The sequence below is a fragment of the Cebus imitator genome, unplaced genomic scaffold (genome assembly GCF_001604975.1).
Source record: "Cebus imitator isolate Cc_AM_T3 unplaced genomic scaffold, Cebus_imitator-1.0 Scaffold145, whole genome shotgun sequence".
Taxonomy (NCBI): domain Eukaryota; kingdom Metazoa; phylum Chordata; class Mammalia; order Primates; family Cebidae; genus Cebus; species Cebus imitator.
In genome coordinates, this window is record NW_016107460.1 from 6130927 (window position 1) to 6138292 (window position 7366).

A 7366-nucleotide genomic window follows, 5' to 3' on the forward strand; every position below is an offset into this window, starting at 1 on the left:
ATATCCAGTGTGTTGCTGCCGGACAAGACCCCAGGGGTTTCAGCCCCCAGGGCCACGGGTCCACTTGAGGTGGCCACCTGCACCCTGGCCTCTGGAGCCAAGCAAGAGCTCAGAGAGCGTCTCCTGACTGACCAGGCCTGATGTGAGACAGCTGTGCTCTCGGGCCCCTCCCTCATGGTGAGCCTGTCCTTGCGGATTCTAGCTGGGAGGTAGGAGGGGGCAGAAGGGAGTGCTGGGGGCTGCTCAGGTCCTTGCGTGGAGCCCAGAGACCAGGCAGTGTCTCTGGAACCAGGACAATTGATGGGAGTGCCTGATGCAAACAAAGAACCCCAGCTTCACACATTTCACGGTGGCCCTGGCCTCCTCAGTAATGCTCTCTGAGAATGTGCCTGGACCTGCCACTCTTCCTGTTCATCTTCCACCTGCTCCCTCCTGCCACCTTCCCACCTTCCATTAAGACTGCTCCTGCTGCACTGTCACCAGGCTGCCACGGGCCCTGGTCAGTCTGCATCTCAGCTAATGACGTCTCTCTGCCCTCGTGGCCTCCAAGGCCCATCACTCTTGAGGCTCCCCCCACCTGATGGCTCTGTCTGGGGCTGGCTCCTGCCCTAAGCTCACCTGTGCTGCCCAGGCCTCCAGCCCTCTCTCTCCTCTGCTGGCCCTTTCTCCCCAGTGACCTCATTTGGTTCTGTGATTGGCAGAGTCATGGTTCCCAAAGATGTCCCCATCCTAATCCCTGGAAGCTGTGAATATGTGACCTTACATGGCAAAGGGGACTTTGCAGATGTGATGACGTAAAGGGTCCTGAGACAGGGAGCGGATCCTGGATGATCTGGGTGGGGCTGATGTCATCAGAGTCCTGGGAGGCCCCAGAGGGGGGCAGGTGGGTCGGAGGAGGAGCTGTAACAATGGCGGCCGGCAGTGGGTGCTCATTTTTCCTGCAGCAGAGAAGGGTGCCCCTTGTCAGGTCTTCTGCAGAGTGGACCTGGGATCCAGGGCTGCTGCTCTCAGCAAAGACTCTATAAAGAGACTTCAGGACTGGGTGTGGTAGCTCACGCCTGTAATCCCGGCACTTTGGGAAGCCAAGGCTGGTGGATTACTGGAGGTCAGAAGTTTGAGACCAGCCTGACCAACATGGTGAAATCCCATCTCTACTAAAAATACAAAGGTTAGCTGGGCATGATGGTGGGCGCCTGTAATCCCAGCTACTCAGGAGGCTGAGGCAGGAGACTCACTTGAATCCAGGAAGCGGAGGTTGCAGTGAGCCGAGATCGAGCCATTGCACTCCAGCCTGGGTGACAGAGTGAGACTCTGTCTAAAAAAAAAAGCAGAGAGAGATTTCAGGGGTAGCCCCATCAGGGCCCAGTGGCTGGGGACAGGTGAGGGCTACTGCCCAGGGGCCTTGGCACAGCCCACACCCAGGGGAGGTCGTAGTGCTAGAAACAAGCACAGGCAACCATGCTGGAGTGTGGGGTGATGGGCAACTGCGGTCACATTCTGAGGTCCGAGGGCTGGGACTCTTCACTTCCCTTTTTTCTCAGGGAGACACTGTTCAGCCTATGGCATGGCCTGTTTCTTGCAGGTTTCCTAGTGCAGGTGATGTCCCTTCTCATTTTCCTCCAGAGCTGGGACCCCTAGGTAATGTAGGGCACCCGGGAGGGTGGCGAGAGCCAGGAGGGCAGGGGGGGCCTGGGACCCCCATCCCATAAGGGTGTGCCCGGTGGAAATGTCCTTCCCTTCTCCGCTCCAAGTAGCAGGGGACAGAGCCTTGGGATGAGATGTTGTCTGGGGTCCATTCTAACTGGGTTCTTCCCAGTCCATCTCATCAACAGCACCATGAACTGGGGCAGGAATTGTAAGTTTCACTGTGATGTATTGATGATGCAGCTCATACCCTTCTGAAGACGCAGCTGAGGATCCGCTGTGACTTCTGCTTCTTTTCTCTCCTGATCAAGGCTGGGACTTTTATCTACCTATTTCCCAGCAGGGATATGGATCTGAGGCTCTTTCTTTCTCATTCTCCTTCCCCCACTAGCGCCCCAACCTGGGAGGGGCCATCTCTGCCTGTTGCATTTGGGGTTTGTCGTCAGTGCCAGGGGAGAATTAAGGGGTGTCAGTTAAGGGGAACTCAAAGGTACCGCAGTCTGAAAACTCTGTTGGGGCCGGTCATGGTGGCTCTCATCTATAATCCCAGCAGTTTGCTAGGAGGGGCAGGCGGATGACTTGAGGCGAGGAGTTTGGGACCAGCCTGGGCAACATGGTGAAACGCTGTCTCTAGTAAAAATACAAAAATTAGCTGGGCATGGTGGACTCCTATAGTTTCAGCTACTCGGGAGGCTGAGACAGGAGAATCGCTTGAACCCGGGAGGCAGAGGTTGCAGTGAGCTGCGATCTCGCCACTGCACTCCAGCCTGGGCTACAAACTCTGTCTCAAAGATGAAAACTCTCTTGGCTTTGTATTACTTATCAGGGACCTAACTGGAAGTAGTGGAGCTGTGTTTCTAGGAATTCGGGGTCAGACAGGCTCTACCTGGGAAGGAGTTCACTAAGAAGGGGGCTGCTGGTCTGTCTGCAAGAGTGAGGTCACAGGGAGGACCCCTCGTCTTCAGGCTGCGGAGATGCTCTGTGCTGCTTCCTGGCTGGGATGCTGCAGGTAGGAAGCCCTGGATGTTCACACCTGGAGATATGGAACACAGACACTTCCCTCCGTGGACTGCTGAGCATAGCGTTTCTGCAAGATGGACATTAGGGCCTGGATCACACATCGGCAGGGATGAGAAAGTGAGAGGCAAACTATCCCTGGCTTTGGTCTGCAGCCTTGGCTCCAAACTGAGGGCAATCAGATTCCAAGATCTTCCCAATCTGTGCCCCACACCCAAGAAGCCACAAGAAAGGCTCAAGGCTCCGGCTGTTTCTGTGCCGTCTTGTTCTTGCCCTGCCTTCGTTGAAGCTGCTGGACTCACGGGTGAGTCTAAGGGACAAAGGGACTCTCCTCCAACAGCAAACAAACTGCCCTGCCCCGCACTGATCTGGGAGGACCCACACTTCCGGCGGTGGCTCCCCGGCCAGCTCCCAGGTCTGGCTCCGGAGTGGCCCTGCCTCTCTGGGACCTCCCCGAAAATTAGCCAGGGCTGTTTATTCTGTTCATGCTTTCATCTTCCTGACTTTTGCCCTAGAGAATCATTTACGTCTTATTCAGCCGGTACCTGCCCCTTTTGGATCCCTCCTTTCTAACCATTTAAAATATTTCCAAATTGTTGTGTAACTCAGGGAGGGGGCTGGAGGGTTTGCCATTGAGAACTGGACATTAGGGAGAGAAAATGCCCAAGGAAAAGATGAGCTACTTTTTTCCCCCAACGGAGCTCTGAAAGCCTTTGCTTATAATGAGAGGAAACCGTTTGCTCTTCTTACGCTCACTGCTTGCCATTTCAAAGCCCCACCACGCTGGGACCTTTGATGCCTCGCCCCAGGAGCAAGAGTATCCCCAAGGAGAGGGAGGAGAGTGGAGGGCAGTGACCGAGGGGTGGGTCCCATCGTGAGAATTTTGATTTTGATTGTAGGAGCAATGCCTGCCACAATAACGGTGGAGCAGGACCAGGGTGTGAGCCCGGGAGAGCAACGCCAGCACTCAGGCTTTCAAAGAAGGGAGCCAGCCTGCTTCCTGGGGGAGAGGTGCCTTTCTGCATGGCACAGGGCAGGGCCCTGAGGCTGACCACAGAGCTCTGAGGAGGGGCAACCGGCCCCTTGTGTGGAGTGGGCAGTGTGTGCTGACAGCCCGGGCTTTGTGGTGGGCACGGGTTGGGGTGTGCAGGGCTGGCATGGGGACCATGGCCTTGGGTCCAGCTGGGTTTAAGTTCTGGGGGCAGAGACCGCAGAGGCCAAAGGTCACATCCGCCCTGTGCAGGACCCTGCTGGTTCCCTCTAGGTCCACACAGAAGACTCTGTGGGGACTGGAGAGGGGCAGGGGCCAGGGGCAGCTGATCTCCAGTCAGTCCAGGCTCCCATTTCTCACCAGAGAGATAGAGAGAGACAGACAGCAGCAGAGATAGTTTGATTGAGTTTAAGGAATTGTCCTAGGACTCACGCGATAATGAGGTTTGCAAATCTGGAAGCTGCCCGGTATGTCAGCAGGCTGGAGACCAGGGAGGAGTCACTGCTTCAGGCTCAAGTCTGAAGCCTGCAGGCTGGGCGCGGAAGTCCCTTCTCCACAGAGGAGCCCAATCTTCTCTCTTAAGGCCTTTGGCAGATTGGACGGGGCCCACCTATATTATGGAGGGGTATCTGCTCCACTCAGGTCCGCAGATTTCAATGCTCATCCCATCTAAAAAACACCTGAGCAATGGGCACCATGGCCTAGCCAAGCTGATCCTAAAATCAACCATCCTAAAATGCAGCCCTCCCAGGAGTGGAACTGGTCAGGGGCTTCCCTCAGAGCAGCCCAGGCCTCTGGGGGAGCCTCTGCTGGGGAAAGGGCCCTCGCTGCTGTGCTGTCCTGGGTGTTGCCCTCTGGGTCCTGGTCAGGGAGCACCCCAGAGGAAGCAGAGCAAGCCCAGGACCTGGGGGGCACCCCGCCTGCCCCTGGACATTTGGGCTTCAGGAGCCGAGATCTGTGCAGGGTTTCTCTTATTTGTCATCGACAAGACACTGGGACTGGAATTCTGCCCGGAGCTGTTTGGGATGTTCTGCAACACAGAACAACACACCAGGACCAGAGGTGCATATGGGGGACCCTGGGGGGGCGGCAAGGGGTTCACCAACGTGAGAGGCCCCTGGGTGTCCGGCTGCCCATATCCCACCCACCACCACCAAACTTCATGGGGGCAGGGCATGAGCCATATGGAGGGGATGCTCTCCATGGGTCCCCAGCAGGCACCGGGGTGAGTGACTGACAGTCTACTGTAAGTATATGAGTCAGGGCACGCTGCGTAAAAGGATGGCGAGAACACGCTGCGTGCGTGTATGTGCGTTTCAGACGCGCTTGAGATAGTGCTTAACCACGGTAGACTTTACCCGGACAGCAGCTTGGCTCATATCATGGTTCTGTCTCTGCCTCAAGCCACTCATGCAGCTCAGGAGAGTCCAAAGGGTCACGTGGAAAGAAAAGGGAATCTGTGTCAGCACTGCTGCTCGGTTCTGGACCAGGGGGTGCTGCCCAGCTGCCGGGGTGATCCTGCAAAGACTGGATAAGGCAGACACCAGTAGTCCTCAGCCCCTGATCTCTCTCTCTCTCTCTCTCTGTCTCTCTCTCTCTCTCTCTCCCTGCCACTGTGCCCTTGAGCCCTGGAACCTACCTTTCAAACAAGGATCAGGGTCACCCAGGAACATTTACTCAGCAAAATGCAGGGACAGCAGAGACAGAGGAACACAACTGTGATCCCAAATGCTTGTGGGGTGTGTGGAAGAGGGATGGAGCTGTAAGACGGAAGTAATGCCTTCCCTTCCCCTTCCCCTCCCACCCTCCTCCTCCTCCTCCTCCTCTCCCATCACCCCCACCACACCCAGCTGGGTTTTAAAAAATTTTATAGAGAAGGAGTCTCACTTTGTTGCCCAGGCTGGTCTCAAATTCCTAGGCTCAAGCAATCCTCCTGCCTCGGCCTGCCAAAGGGCTGGGATTACCTGCAAAGCCACTGCACCTGGCAATGAATGGCTTTAATGATTTATTCAGTGCAACATGAGGATAAACTTTCTACCCCTTAGGATGATTAAACATGAGCAAGTACCTCGGGAGGGCTGAGGTCTCTGTGGCTGAATGTCCAGGTTGACAGTGGTCGGGAGCACCACGGCACCGAGGTAGTCTACCCTTCACGCTCCTCCAGCACCAGGGGTGCCGTATGGGGGCAGACAGGGCTGGAGGAAAATCCCAGAGCTGGTGAGTGCTTGGTGCTGCCCCTTTAGGGCTGTCCCCACGTGCCGTCCCTCCGCCCAGGCTCCTGGGCACTGCTCCCACTCCCAGCTCAATTTCTGACTTTCTGATCCATCCTAGAATCCCGATCTTCCACTCTGATAGGATAAAGCCACTCAGATTTGGGCTTTTCATTTGCAGCCACATTTTGAAGCAGACACGATGATGCCCAAGGCTGAAAATGCCACTCCTCTCGAAGGTATTGGCGGAGACATGGCACCTCACCCTGTGGAGTGACATGACTTCCTGGCAGGCTGTGAGGATGGCTCGCTCTCCAGGGTCTCCTGTGGGTTTCCCTGAAGAGCAGTGAGACCTGTTCTCTGTCGTCTTTGTTGGGTGGAGAGAGGTTAAACTACAAAGAAAACGCATCATACTGAAGAAAACAAACAAAAAACCCACAGTAGCCTCTCCTTTGGGGTTGGTGTCTGGAGGTGCCGCAGGTGGACCTGGGAACTGCCGTGTGACTGAGCAGCGCTCCTTCTGTCACTTGTCTTGAAGTAAGAGAAATAGAGGACCGTGGCTTCTGTTTCCATTTCACGATTTTTCCCTTAGTGTCTTCAGACAGGCAGAGTGCGCGCATGGGGTGTGGACACGCTCCTGAATTTCTGCAGAGAATGCCAGAACGTGAAAGGCTGTCACTAGTTTCTAAAGGAGGGTAAATGGATTTCGGCTTCCTGGCGGCCCTGGCTCTTCCTGCCCTCTGTGCTTTCCCACCTCTCTGCACGTCTTCTTTTCCTGCTGGTCCCTGTGTTTCTAAGAAGGTTGATCCCAGGGTGGAGCAGGCTTCATCTATCCATCGTGTCTCAGAAGTGTCACAAAACTGAGAGGTTCCTGCCACAAATATTTCAACCCAAACCGTTTCCCTCCTCCCACCGGAGTCTCCTCTTCCTTGCTTTCTTCACCCAGGGCTAACAGGTGGAAGCCACGCAGCTACCTGCCGGCCACCTCTACCTGGCATTCCCTAGGAACCTCGGAGTGACCTAGCCAGTGCCATGGATTTTTTTCTTCTGCACCTGTGCCTCCCCTGGGGCTCTGCAGCTCAGGGACCAGGCCATGGGACAATGTGCTTGATTAGGCTTCACACTGGGGCATCCTGGGTTCCAGGCTTTCTCTGCCATGGTGGTCTGTGTCTTCAGTAGGTTCCAAATGCACTCACTTTTGGTTACCCCTGCCCCCATGGCACTGGCTCACTTAGCTCCCCTCCACCTTGTCTGCACTTCTGAGACAATTTTCCAGCCCGGCCACCTCCGAACCATCCTTTACGCTGAAGCCGTAGTGACCTTTCAAAAGGACACATTCGATCATGTTGGGTCCGCTTCATTCCCTTTCAGCAACGCCACTGACTGCAGGCAGCAGACCAAACCTTTGTCACGACCTGCAGGATCCAGCACCTCTCACCCCGGAGGGTCCCGGCGCAGCCCCTCCCCCGCGCAGCCCCTCCCCCGCGCAGCCCCTCCCCCGCGC

The 7366-nt window shown here is 55.9% G+C and overlaps 1 long non-coding RNA gene across 1 annotated transcript; it reads right to left on the minus strand.

Moving 5' to 3' along the window:
- Window positions 1-391: 391 nt before the first annotated feature.
- On the minus strand, window positions 392-4674 carry LOC108313994. Its single transcript, XR_001829299.2, has 3 exons — window positions 4085-4674; window positions 2531-2677; window positions 392-938 (listed from the first exon to the last, which is right to left on the minus strand). It is a non-coding gene; the product is annotated as an uncharacterized LOC108313994 (long non-coding RNA).
- Window positions 4675-7366: the final 2692 nt, after the last annotated feature.